This window comes from Triturus cristatus, chromosome 12 (assembly GCF_964204655.1).
Source record: "Triturus cristatus chromosome 12, aTriCri1.1, whole genome shotgun sequence".
Classification (NCBI taxonomy): Eukaryota; Metazoa; Chordata; class Amphibia; order Caudata; family Salamandridae; genus Triturus; species Triturus cristatus.
The window spans coordinates 499,342,078-499,356,160 of record NC_140595.1 but is presented as its reverse complement, the minus strand read 5'-3'; positions in this window follow the sequence as shown (position 1 = coordinate 499,356,160).

The window sequence follows — 14,083 nt, the reverse complement described above, 5'->3', positions numbered from 1 at the left end:
TTTGGATTCCAGAACAAATGGACTCTACTATAATGGTTTCATCCACCATGACTGAAGACTTCGCATTTCTTTTGATACTATAGAAACATTTCCTTGATTTCTTGGGCTTGTTCACTCAAATAAGAGCACATGTCACCAAAGCACTGCCTCCTGTTGTAATTTACACATATAACATTGTGAATGTACTACCATGTGAACTTTGCAATGTCAAAAATAAGGACTTCTGGAGGCATGAATATGTTGTCTGTAAAAAATGCAAAAATCATTATCACTACCATGTCACAAAAACACATACATACAAGTGTCTGGGCTTACAACATCTTTGTTCCATAGTTCAAATCATAGGCTGACATGATACCAGACACATATCAAATAAGACTTATTTCAGTTATAATGGGTCAGTGATCACATAATAACTTGCAGACTCTCACAACATGGAAGGAGGGGATACATCTGACAATGTCCCACACAATAGGCAACAACAAATTAGTTCTACATCATCAGCTGGATCCTTTTTGACTACCTTACGAAAGGAATTCTACATCAAAGTAACCAAAAAACATACACGTCAGTACAACAGTTTCTGACGACAGGGTCTTTTCAATCCAGCGTTGCTTGCATCTAGTAGAATGTCACTAACAAATGTCAGTAATGTGCTACAAACACTTTGCACTACAATGAGGAGACACAGTAACAGCTAAATCCAGTTCATAGACAATGAGGAATTAGCCAATGTGAATGCTGAATAGCATGACTTGGGTCAATTCAACATTGTGTTGGATCACATGATGGCAATCATATTGCATGCATTAGGACCAAAGCACCACAAGGAACAGGCCCAATGGAAGCCAGGTAACATCCATCCTATCACTGTGCAAGCTGTCTTGGTACCGGATTTGTGCACTCAAACTCTGTGACACAGATTCCCAGGAAGAGTCCATGTCCACTTTGTACGCCTGAACAGCATCATATACCTGCTAATGTCACAACTCTGAAATGTCCAAATGAAGATAACATGGTGAAGGTACCTAAAACAGACCAAACCAGAGAGATTAGCTAAGAAGTTGGCCGTTTCCAATCCCCTAAAAGGGGAGGGCTCGCCTTCGCTCCAGCCATCTCAGCCCCTGCCCCTGTTAGCCCCACTGCCCTGAGTGAGGAGGCGATTCACCTTATGTGGAGCATCTCTGTGGGTCAGTCTGCAGTGCTGAATGCCATCCAGGGGCTAAGCACCCAGATGACCCAGATGGTTGCCTTTCTGGAAGGCATTCACACTGCCATATCTGGCCTACAGAGATATTTTCAGGCTCTGACCGCCTCCCTCACCGCAACCCTACACCCACCCCAACCTTCTACCTCCCCTCCTTCCCCATCCACATTCCCTCTTCCCAATCCTATCCCAAGTAAGGGTGGGCGGAGCTGGCGTAGTGCCTCTATGCGTAGCTTCACGGAGTTTGAAAAAAACTCAGTGGAGCAACGCTTCGCTCCCTCCCCGCTCCCTCCCCCCTCCCAAATTCTTTAAAAATGATAAAAGAAGGCACTTATCTGTGTTTCTGCCACCTCCCCTGCCTGGCCGCTCTCCTTCCTGCTTATCGCGTCCTTCTTCATTGAAAAAAACACTATGTTGTACGTCTTGCGGGTGCGCATGCGTAGTGTTTTTTTTTATGAGGAAGGATGCGAGAGGAGCAGGAAAGAGAGCGGCCAGGCAGGGGAGGTAGCAAAAATGCAGGTAAGTGCCTTCTTTCATAATTTTTAAAGAATTTGGGAGGGGGGAGGGAGCGGCTAACTTTGCCACAGAGGTGGAGTTTTGCCTACGTCCGTGTTCGCAATGGAGCGCGGAGTAGGCAAATCTCCACAAACTCCGCTGATGGAGCGGAGTTACCTGCCCAGGGTTAATCCCAAGCACACACTCACCTAAGCATGCATACACTTCTACAGACCCAAGCACCACACACACACCAAAGATATTCAAGAAACTCAGACATGCACACACACAGCAGACACCTCCCTCATCACCCACAGTGTACACCCAGGCACCACACCAACACACACTGACACCTTCACTGACACACCCATACCTGCAGCACCACACCAACTCACACTGACTCCTCCACAGACACAACCATACCCACAGACATCACAGCAATAACCACAGACATACACATACCAGCAAACATCACAACAACATCCACAGACTCCTCCACAGACACAAACATACCCACAAACATCACAGCAACACACATTGACCACTCCACAGACACAACTACACCCACAGACATCACAGCAACAGTCACATACCTCCCCACAATGCCCAGCACATCTACACCACTCCTACCAAAAAAACACATATGCTCACAGATACCCACAAAACAGCTACCATCACAACACGCAGTGCAAACAGCAGACCCACCAAACACTTCCACTCCCTCTTTCTCTCAATCCGAACTCCATCCTGAACAACCTACCCGTTTTCCCCATGCATCGTCTTGTTTTCCCTTGCCCTTAACCCTCTGACCCCTGAACCCCCCAAATCCCCAAAACCTCTTCCACACCCAAACCCATCCCTTCCACTTCCCACTCCACCCCTGAAAAACATGCACCCCACCCCACTAAACTCAGATCTAAAGAGAAAAAAAGAAGAAAAACCCTCCCAAGGATAAACACACCCCTCACTAAACCTCTGCCCCTCCCTTCCCAGATACCATCTTCGAAGTGCCTGCTGTTCCCAGTGAATGCTCCTTGGTGAGGAGGTTCCCTGGCAGTGTCAGAAGGGGCAAATTACATCTCACAGCCTTGTGCTGGGGCTCATTTTAATGACATGGACTGGTCATTGGCCTTTGTTTCCCTTGATGGGTTGTTTTGAGTTTGAATAAAATGTATCTTCTTGTGGAAGACATTGGTCCTGACATTACATTTCTATTTGAAGTTATTGTATAGTTAGTGATGTGTGAGTACATATGTGTTTGTTATATCCTTGATTGCTGATCCAGTAGAAGTGGTTAGTACGATGTCCCCTTGAAACCGGTGCTAGAGTTAGACAGGGCAAGTGGAAATGCTGGATGGATGTCTTTGTAGGATGGCAGGAAACAAGTGGTGTCACTCACCGTGCATATGAATGATGGAAAATTCAGAGATTTCTCTGATGTGAATTTAGATGATGAGAAATGAAGTCCTCTTGCTTGATTTCTTCTTTTAAAGACAATTTTGGTTGGAAACCAGTGGTGAAACGTCTTATGCAGATTGATAATGGGAAATCCAGTTATGTAACATCTCATGTAGATGGATGATGGGAAATAAAGTTGTGTTACTTCCTGTGCAGTTGGATGAGATGGGAAATGGAGTATGCTTGCTTGGCCTTTTCCTTTAAGGAGAGTAATAACAAGAAATTAGTGGTGTCACTTTGTGTATAGATGGATGATATGAAATCCAGTGATGTCACATCCTATACAGATGCATTATGGGAAACAAAGTAATGTCACTTCTTGTGCATATGGCTAATAGGAAATGAAGTCCTCATGCTTGGTTTCTTCTTTTAAGGATGCTTTATGGAAATAAACCAGCAGTGTCTTTTCCTATGCAGATAGATGATGGGAGGCCTATTTAAGAAGCCATTTTGGTATTCATAAGTGCCCAGAGTGGTGCTCATTATCTGTCATGGGTTGTAGTTCCTAATAGTGAGGGGGTGGGTACAAGAGTGAGATAAAGAGCGCACAGTTTACATTAATCTGATGCCGAGTTATTATGCAGAGGCCTGATAGAATTCTTAGCGAACACCCAAACTGTAAACCCAATTCCTTTACTTGTTACAGCAATCAAGGTCAAACTCTGAATAATCTTGGAGGGCTGGTGAGAGGAATCAATCTAATTTTTTTAGCTTAATATTTAACACATGTGGAAAATTCACAAAAATAGTTTCCTCAGCTGACCTGTACACCAGTGAATTCACAGTTATAGAGTTTTGCTTATTAAAAATGCTCATTGCCTTTATAATCACCAAAAAGTAAACCCAACTCCGTAATTAGTGCTATTCCTCCTACAGGTGGAAAAAGCTCAAGGCTTTTTTTTATGTAACCCTCACCCACCAGGGTTACCCCTTAGTGGCATGCCTCATCGTAGGCTTCTTCCTGTTCCACTATGGAATGGAATGTGCTGCTACCAGTGGGAGACATAAGAGCCATGATGGTAAGTGCCAAATGAAAGTTCTAACTCCCTGATTCCACTCTTAGTTAAGTGACACAGTGGCACACTCTGCATGCTCAAATATACATTGAACCAACTTGGTGCTGTTTTCTGTCATACATATAAAAAGCAAGGATTTCACACCTTAGATCCTCCGGTGGCAAGGCGAGTCTGTAGTCACACTAACTCCAAGGTCTCGTATCAGCTAAATAACCTGTGGGTACATCACCGGGACACATCCAGACCCCGGTAACTGGAGGATCTATGGAGCAAAATCCCTACTTGGTCCTGAAGATAGCCTCTGGGAAGAGTGGCTTGAAACATGGAGACCTGGCAGAAGGAATGGTCATCGAAACCACACATACCTTTTACCTTTCTTCCCTTTTTTAATCATACCTGTAGGACGGACTAAAGCAGAGCACTCATACCTGGCAGGGATTTTTAACTCACTTCAAAATAAACCCCTCTAACTCCTATTTATCCATTATTTGGTACTTACCATTCAGTGCTCCCATCTCCCACTGGTAGCAGCATGCCCTGTTCCACAGCATAACATGAAGAACCCTATGATGAAGCATGCCGCCAAGGGATAACCCTGATGTGTGAGGGTTATCTATTTATTTATTTAAAAAGTTTTGTATAGCGCGAACAAGACCCCGAAGGGTATCACTGCGCTTCACAGTGGTGGAAGGGGAACAAGGTAGGGGAACGTTGAGGTATAGGAGACTAACATGATGAGCTAATAAGATTGTACATAAATGCATGCACAATATCACTTAATAAGGTACGGTAAAACGTTACTTCTTAGGTAAGGAAAAGAACCATAGAATTAAAATAGATAGGAGAAAAAAAGAGTAAACTGACATTTCGAAAACAAACGAGCCATGATTCAATTAAGGCAGGAACTTGTTCAGTAGGATTGTTTTTACTTCCTGTTTGAACGCCGCCATGTAGGGGATTCTGCGAATTTCCAGTGGGAGAGAGTTCCAGATCTTAGGTGCTGCACCCGAGAAGGCTCTGAGTCTCGTTTTCTTTTTGCGATAAGTCTGCGGTTTGAGTAGCAATGAGTTAGTACTTCTGGAAGGTCTACAACCACATGATAGTTCCAGTTTTTGAGCAAGGTAACTAGGTGTTTTTAAGTGGATGGCTTTGAGCGTTAAACAAGCAATCTTTAGTTGTCTTCTTGCTTCGTAGGGTAACCACTTTAGAGATCTTAAGGCTGCGGAAATGTGCTTGTTTCTTTTAGTGTTAGTGATCAGTCTAGCAGCAGCATTTAATGAGGCCCTAAGCGGGGTTAAGGTATATTTGGGGAGGCCATAGAGCGTTGCACTTCCATAGTCTAGTCTAGGTAGGACAAGTGCTTGTACCACCTGCTTGAAGTCCTCTTGAGCAAGGAATGGTTTTAGGTTTCCAAGAATCCTTATTTGGTGATTCGTACCCTTGCACATTTTACTGATATTTTTACTCATGTTCAGGTTTGAGTCCAGGGGGATTCCAAGAGATTTTGCTGAGTCGATGATAACCGGGGAGCAGTTGAAGGTGGTGAGGTGTTTCATCCAGAGGTCAATCTTGAGGGTGTGCTTAGGAGGGGAAATGAGAAGGAATTCTGTTTTGCTGGTGTTCAGCAAGAGATGGTTTTCAGTTAGCCATTTTTGGATAAACGTCAAGGAGAAGTTGAGTGAGATGAAGTCTTCAGAAGAGTTGATTTTCCGATAAAGTTGTGTGTCATCCGCATACATATGAAAAAGGCTGTTCATGGATGTTAGAGCATTCACTAGTGGTTCCAGAAAAAGATTAAAGAGCATGGGAGAAAGGGCAGAGCCTTACGGGACCCCCATGAAAACTGCAGATGGAGGGGATAAGGTATGATTCACCTTAACTCTTTGGGATCTATTGTGAAGAAAGGAAGAGAACCATTGCAGTACGGAGCCGGAGAGGCGCATCCTGTGCTCTAGTATAGCTAGAAGGTTATCGTGATTAACCGTGTCGAATGCAGAAGACAGACCAAGGAGGATTAGGAGGCAGGATTTGTTATGGTCTAGCATGTTTAAGATATCATTAGTGTTGTGGATGAGTGCCGATTCAGTACTGTGACCACTCCTAAAGCCAGATTGTAATTGATCCAGAAGATTGAAAGACTCAATGTGCGAGCAGAGTTGCGATTGGACGCATTTTTCTAAGAGCTTAGCCAGAGTACGGATGTTGGAAATGGAGCGGAATTTGTTGAGATCAGATCTGTCTGCATAATTTTTAGAATAGGTGAGACCTGGGCTGCTTTTAGACATTCGGGGATCTTGCCTTGAGATAGAGAAGCATTGACAGTTTTAGTCCAGAGTGGAATGAGGGCCTCCTTGATTTCTTTGAAGACAGCTGGTGGCAGTGGGTCGCTGAAGTGATTAGAGGGGTTAATGCTAAGCAGGGTTTTGTAGATGTCCTCTTCACTGCGGGGCGAGAAGGAGTTCCATGTGGCCCTGTTCTTAGCGCACATGCTGAGAGGCTTTTGACTCGTCGGGGGAACAGGCAAAACCGTGCTCTCTTGTGATGTAATAAGGGCCCTCTTAGCTTCTAGGTCAAGGCTGATGGATTTAGTTGTCTCCATAAAGAAGAAAGCCAGATCAGTACAGGAAGGAGACTTGTCTGCTGAGTCGATGTGATTGGAAACGATCAATGATTGCTGTTTGACAATTTCAAAAAGGTTTTTTGGGCGATTAGAGGATTGCCTAAGCTTAGGCTTGCTTAAGCTGGGTTATACAAAAAAAGCCTTGTACCTTTTCCACCTAAAGGAGGTTTAGCACTAATTATGGGGTAGGGCTCCCTTTTTTGATGTAAAGGTCACAAGGAAGACGGACCCCTCTCTGGGAATTTCTTTTTATCTACACCCCTTTTTCCTTTGACATAGTATTTATGAGGAAACCACAAACCTTGTATCCTGTCAGATTCATATGTTTGTACCTTTCTGGAGGATGGCTGTACCACTGGAATTGTAGACTGTTGAGAAAATAGCAAAGCTGTTCACCGGATCTGAAATTCACCAGATGAAGTTCCGTTTTCAAAAAGAAGTAACATACAGGACTGTTAGGGCTTAATTTATGTCGATTGTAGCAGGTACTGAGAACCTAGTATTCAGTTTTGTGATATGGACTAATATTTTATCATCAAACTTTAGACCCAAACAAGAGAGAACGTTATAAAAGGGAGGCAGAAGTGGGAACGGAAAGATAGGAAAACAGTAACAAATGAAAATAAGCACTGGCAAAGTCAATAAGTCGGGCGCTGGATACCAGCCTTTAGGCCTTTTCAATGCTTGTTTTGTTTTAGCATGGTTTTTGCTAAAATGTATTGTTTCACAAAACGGTTTTGCTGCTGTGCCAGCATCCATCAATTAAAAATAATTGCCTAAAATCAAAAAATAATCTTTTGCTCACACAAAACACATATTTCTATAGTAATTTATGCCACTTAATTTGTTGTGTGTGGATGTGCTCCTTGGGAAAGGACAGTTTATTATCACTCACAATGGCTGAAGTGGGAAAAACTACTGTCATCTGTTGTATGCTGTAGTGGAAGAGCATTGTGAATGACACAATAACAGACCAATGAATGAGGACTGGGTGAAAGCCCCTATAAGTAAGTAATTATATATCTCATTTTGGTAAAATCAAAGGGTCTTAGTTAGCGACAGACCTAAAAAAAAAAAACAGGAAAGAAAGAGTACTCGCAAGAGTTGGATAACAAGACAGGCATTGCAGGGTTGTGGAAGAAAGAAGCAAGAAGTGGAATCAAGACTCGACAGCTTTGGTACTCAGAGCATTCATCAGAACTGGTGGACTTCCAGGAAATACTTTGGGCGTCTGCTCATATTTGTTTGCAAAATAAGCTTTAATATGTCACTGTCTAGCAGCAACAGACTGTGTCAGACATCAGAAATGTTTTCCTCTGTAAATAACCCCTTGCTCTCTGCTAATTCGACCATTCCAGTATGCATTTAGAGCGGAGAAACTGGATTTCATTACTTCTCTAATGTACCAGCTAAGTGGGAATATCAATTGTGCTCCTGCTGTTGGCGTAATCAGTGTACATTAGCAGTGTTTTCCCTTCGAGATCCTAAATTAAAACCTTCGAAATACAGGCTAGGTTACAAACTCGCCAGGGCTCCCTTTTTGTTGCCATTTATATAACCATGCACTATTCCCCGCTAGCCATTCATGTCCTTGTATGCAGTTGAATTGTAATCACATGTATTTAAAACTAATGGATTCGAAACAACCTACAAGCTTCCACTTTAATGAGAGTTAGATTAATGAAAAAAGACCTTTTGCCTTCAGATTGCATGACAATATTTTCAAATTAGATTTCTGAAACAGAGAATTCACTTATTCGGAGTAATTGGATGCCGGCTAGGGTTAATACCTACAACGTCCTTAAATGAAAATGTTCTATTGTGAAGAGAACTGTATGATACCTGAGGCATTCTCAATAGGTTTGGTTGGGCTCTGAGTTAATTATACCGCTTGCTATTTTGTGAATGAATTCAAGCATGAATTCTACACAGTAAAGATCGGGATAATTATATTCAATTCTGCTTGGTGCCCTCCTGAATGAATTGACCTTTCAGATGAAACTGGTCTCTTGAGCAGGAAACCCGAAGAATGGCTACACAAAGAAGGCAGATGCAGGGAAGGGAAAGCTTTAAATAAAACACGATTTAGGGAACACTAGTGGAAGCAAGATTGATTTTTTTTGTATGTGTTGGGATAGCTTTCCTGTTTTAAAGAGTGTGTGGGAGACTTCTACATAAAGGTATAATTTAATAATCTGTTACACTGAGCTGTTTTCTAAGCTGCAGAAAAGCAACAATGCAACAGTTGGAGAAGCCTGTGACACTGATGTGTAACACCAAACAACAAAGGCATATGTTGTAACTTGACACAAAATCGAAGCAGACGTTTGCGGCAAAGACCAGCAGCATTACTTCTTTTCCAAGAAGCAAAGAGGAAGGAGAGAATTTACCAATCCAGGGAGCATATCATGAACAGCCGCACTGGCGCTGTTTTGTTTTGCACTTGTAGTGTCTGACGCATACATTAAACTCAGATTTTCTCCAATTTAATGCATGAGCTGCAGAGGGCAAAGCTCAAAAACAGTTAGAGGCAAGCACTGCTCGCTGTCTCCAAGCTGTGCTTTCTGCTGTTCATGCACTTACTCAAGAAGCTACTCAGCTAGGTGTATGTGCTTTAGACGAGGAGTGTACTACATTTGCATAATTTACATATCCTCGTAATTACATGAAACCTCAGGAAAACTGTGCAAAATTATGCTGAATTATGTGAAATGTAATTCTGTCATTTATTGTTATATTTTTCTGTGAAATGCGCCCTTGCATCAATGTTTTAATGTCCCCTCACCTCTGGGCGACTAGCTTTTGTGCAGACAGCTCTAATCACACAGCAGCCCTCAGAGTATTGTACTGAACACTCCCTTCTTCGGTCAAGCAGAAACTGGAAAAACTATGGATTTGGGTCACACTTCTTTACTTATTTCTCAGTCAGAGGATCTGGATATTCTGTTCTGGTTCTTCAACCTTTTTTAGGATGATTACCTTTCGAATGTCATTTTATGGCTGCAGCTAAGGCACTGCCTTTGTAAAAAACAGATGCTGGTTCCACACAGGGGTACCCAAGACAAGCTGTGAGATCTCTGCAACTGGCTATCTTCAGCCTTCCTGGACCGTTGGCGGCACTACCTAGAAGCTTCCTAACCATGAACAATATAAACTACAGTTCCATCATCACCACAGTATCCTCTAGAGGGCACAGACGGCAGGAGTAACTAATCATCACCCCTGTGTTAACAGGTTTTCTAAATGGAGCCCTGTCACTAACCTTCTTGATTCACTTCAGTGTCTGGATTTACACCTCCCAGCCACAGTAATGCAGTCCATACACTTCCACCTTCTAGGAATGCTGTCGCCACCCTCCATCTTGTTCCATGCTAAACCAGAGCCACCCATAAGGGATCACAGTACTCAGAATCCCACCATACACTGAGTATTACTACTGCACATTTGATACACATCCATCAGGCATACACATAGTTGACACATACAAGGAATATCAGAACAAGGGCCTGAGGTACCTACCAAAGAAAACCTTACTCAAGTGTTGTAAGTAGACCACACTTTCATGTGACAAACAATAAAAAGGACATTTTAAGACTAATATTATGCAGCTGCCATCACTTCAACCCAGGGCATGTACAGGAGTCCCATGTCTGTTATAAAGACATGCTTGGTGTGCTCCTCCAGAACACAAAAGCAATCATGGACAGTACAGGGCTACTGTGCACATGCTAGATTAGCGCGGTAAAGGTCAAGCAAAAAGTCAAGATACCAGATTCACATGCAGCCAACAAGCCCCTGGAGATCACTTGGGGCGAAGGCAGAGTCCAGCTCTCCTTCAGCAGTGTCAGAGAGCAGTAGGCAGAAGGGCAACACCAGAGAAAAACAGGGCTGCCAAGTCTGCAGTGCAAAGATGAGTCTTTAAGGAGCACAGGTTCAGTTCATGATCCAGAAGTGTCTGATTTGATAGGGTCAGATACTCAGTACTTATATCCAAAAGTGCCTTTGATGTGGGGGTGACTTCATAGCAGCTCTCTGAAGGGCACACTTATCCCTTTCAACCCAGTCCTGTCTGCCAGGCTATTTGTGGGAGGCAATCAGTCCTTTACGTGAGGGCAGGACACTGCCTATTCAAGTGAAGTGTTAGCTGCTCCCATACATCCTGCCCAGGGAAGACCATCAGAATGAAGATGTATGTAGATGGGTACTCAGAAACCCCCATCCTTCCTGTGTTGTGGCTGTCTAGAGGGAATGTACAAAGTGTAGCTGTCACTCACCCCACACATGTATTGGAGACAGGCTGTCAGGCACACATAGCAGTACTCAGAGAGAAATGTCCACTTTCTAAAAGTGGCATTTCTAAAATAGTAATGCAAATCCAACTTGACTAGTAAAGAGGATTTGTCATTACCATTCCAAACATATGAAACATGCAAAAGCTAATCTTCTCTGATCAGGATTTACAGCTTAAAAGTGTATTATGGAATTTCTAATGCTAACCTATGAGAGAAGTAGGCCTCACAGGAGGGAAACATGAATTACGCTGTTATTCCCTACCAGGACATTGAAAATATCACAGTACATGTCCTACCTGCCATTTACACAGTATCTCGTCCTTAGGGATACCTAGGGCCTACCTTAGGGGTGATGTATATGTAAAAACAAGGGGAGTTTAAGGCTTGGCAAGTAGCTATAAATGGCAATTCAAATTGGCAGTAAACTGCTATGGCAGGCCTGAGACAGGTTTGAAAGGCTACTTATGTAGGTGGCACAATCAGTGCTGCAGATCCTTTAGCAGCATTTAGTATCCAAGCCCTGGGTATATGGTATACCACTTTACAAGGGACTGAGACAGATAAACTATCGATCAATCAAATAACCTTTATTCAATCATTTCCCAGGTGTTCATAAAAGCCGTACATAGTTTAAAACACTCACAGATTAATATAAAACAGTCAAATAATTACATTTTTTGAAATACAGCAATAAAAATAGAATGCATACCAGGCACAAAAGCCTTAAAAAATACCTATTCTAAAAATGTGAAATGATATAAAACAATACAGTCAAGACAGGTAAACTAAATATGCCAATCAGGTATACACCGATGTTTATGGGAGAAGCACACATACTTTAGCACTGGTTAGCAGTGGTAAAGTCCTCAGAGTCCTAAGGTCAACAAAAAGAATCAGCAAACACAGGAGGTAAAAGGCAAAAGGTTTGGGGTGACCATTCAACAGGGATACAACCCTATTCATCAGGTAGAGGACATTTGTAAGAACTTGGATGGTTGTTGGTTGATTGGGTTGTGAGCCCTAGACAAGCAGCAACTACAGTTTTTCTCAGAGTGAAGTCACAAGCAAACCCAAAGTAGCCTGTGCTCAGCCCTTGGGTAGCTTGGCACAGAGCAGCCAGGCTAAACTCAGAGGTGATGTGCAAAGTATTTGTGCAACACTTCAAATGGTAACACAGCAAAAACACAGCACAACAGGAGCACAGGACAGAGTTAGAACCTTAAAATCATTTCTAATACATAAAACAAGACCAAAACTACGATAATCCAATCAGTAGAACCAGAGATATTCAATTTGACAGTATTTAGGAAAAATAGTCGCCTAAAGGCATAAAGTGATAACTCTGGATATCTGGTCATGCCAGACTGGTACAAGGTCACAGGTTCAGTCAAATTGGGATGGAGTATGGGCTGGCTACAGGGATTCACTTAGGCCTGCTGATCAAAGTACCTTTAATTCTGGTCTACAGAGTGCTGCGAGATCTACATTGAAAATGCATTGTGCAGCCGAAATGATGCATTGGTTCAGAGATGCGGTGAGGCTCGGATATGAGGTCCTGTTTTGTCGACAGTGTGGGTCCCATCAACATGGGCTTGGGATGTGGAGTCCGGAGTCAGGGATGCGTTGAGCAGTTGGTACAAGCGTTGGTTCTGAGGAGGTGTAAGGCTGCTATGTGGAGTTTGAAATCGTTGTTGGGGACTGCCGTCGAAGACAGATGCAAGGGCATTCACCACGTAGGGGCAGTTCTGAATGCGATGCCACTGCGGTGCGAGTTTTTGCAATGGGTCCAATCCATGCAGCAAAAGAGCTTTGTCAGTCTTGCTCATGGTTGTGCGCCGTGCAGCAGAGGAGATGCATCGGTTCCAATGGATCCACAGAGACTAGCAAGGCACGTTAAGCCCATTTCCAAGGGTCCAGAAATGGGGTGGCACCACTTGGCAAGGTAGACTCACAGATGGAAGAGTCCAGGTGTAGGTGAAAGGTTTTTGGAGCCTTCTGTCCCTGAGACACAAGTCAGGAGGCCAGTCAGCTAGCTCTTGGAGTCACTCTTGGGTTCTGTGTTCAAGAGATGTAAGTCCAGTCCTTCTCACCCAGGCAGGAGGGCAGCAGGCAGCAGGTCAGCACAACAAAGAAGCAGCACAGCAAGACAGTATTCCAGCAGAGTTGCAGTCCATCAGTAGCCCAGAAATCTTTCTTCCTGGCAGAGTATCCACAGGTCTGGAAGTGTACTGCAGAGTTGGTGTCTGGGGCCCAGTATTCATCACCAGTTGTGCCTTTGAAGTGGTGTAGAAACTTCAAGAAGTTTCCTTTTGAAGTCCTCAGGCATCCTGCCTTCCCTGCCCTGCCTCTAGACTAACAATAGGGTGGCTGAAACCCTGTATGTGAAGGCAGGACACAGACTATTTAGGTGCCAGTGGGGCTATGTCCAGCTACTCCCTCTTATCCTGCCAGTGATTGCCCATCCAGGAACACCCAAGCTTTCTATGGTGTGTGGCTTTCTAGGAGAAATACAGAAAGCTCAACTGTCAGCTACACCCAGTCATATGACCAGGGATGGGCTACAGGCACCAAATGGCTAAGATAAGAAATGCTAACTTTCTAAAAGTGGCTTTTCAGGACACAATTTAAACTCTGATTTCACCACAAGTTAAGATTTTGAATTGAGATTCCACAGACACCAAACGTGAAATGAATATCCCTTCCTAATCGGAAATTAAATGTAATAAGGCAACTCCAATGTTATCCTATGAAGAGAGGGATTGGCTTTGCGAGTAGTGAACAATGACTTTGAGTGTTTTTCACTACCAGGACATGTAAAACTTAAAGTGTGTATCCTACTTTTTAAATACATTGCCGACTGCATTCTCGGCTGTCCAGGGCCCACCTTTGGGGTGACTTAAATGCATTAAAAAGGACAGTTTGGTCTTGTCAAAAAGTTTAATTTGTCAGGTTGAAATGGCAGTATAAAACTGCACACACAGACTAAGCAATGGCA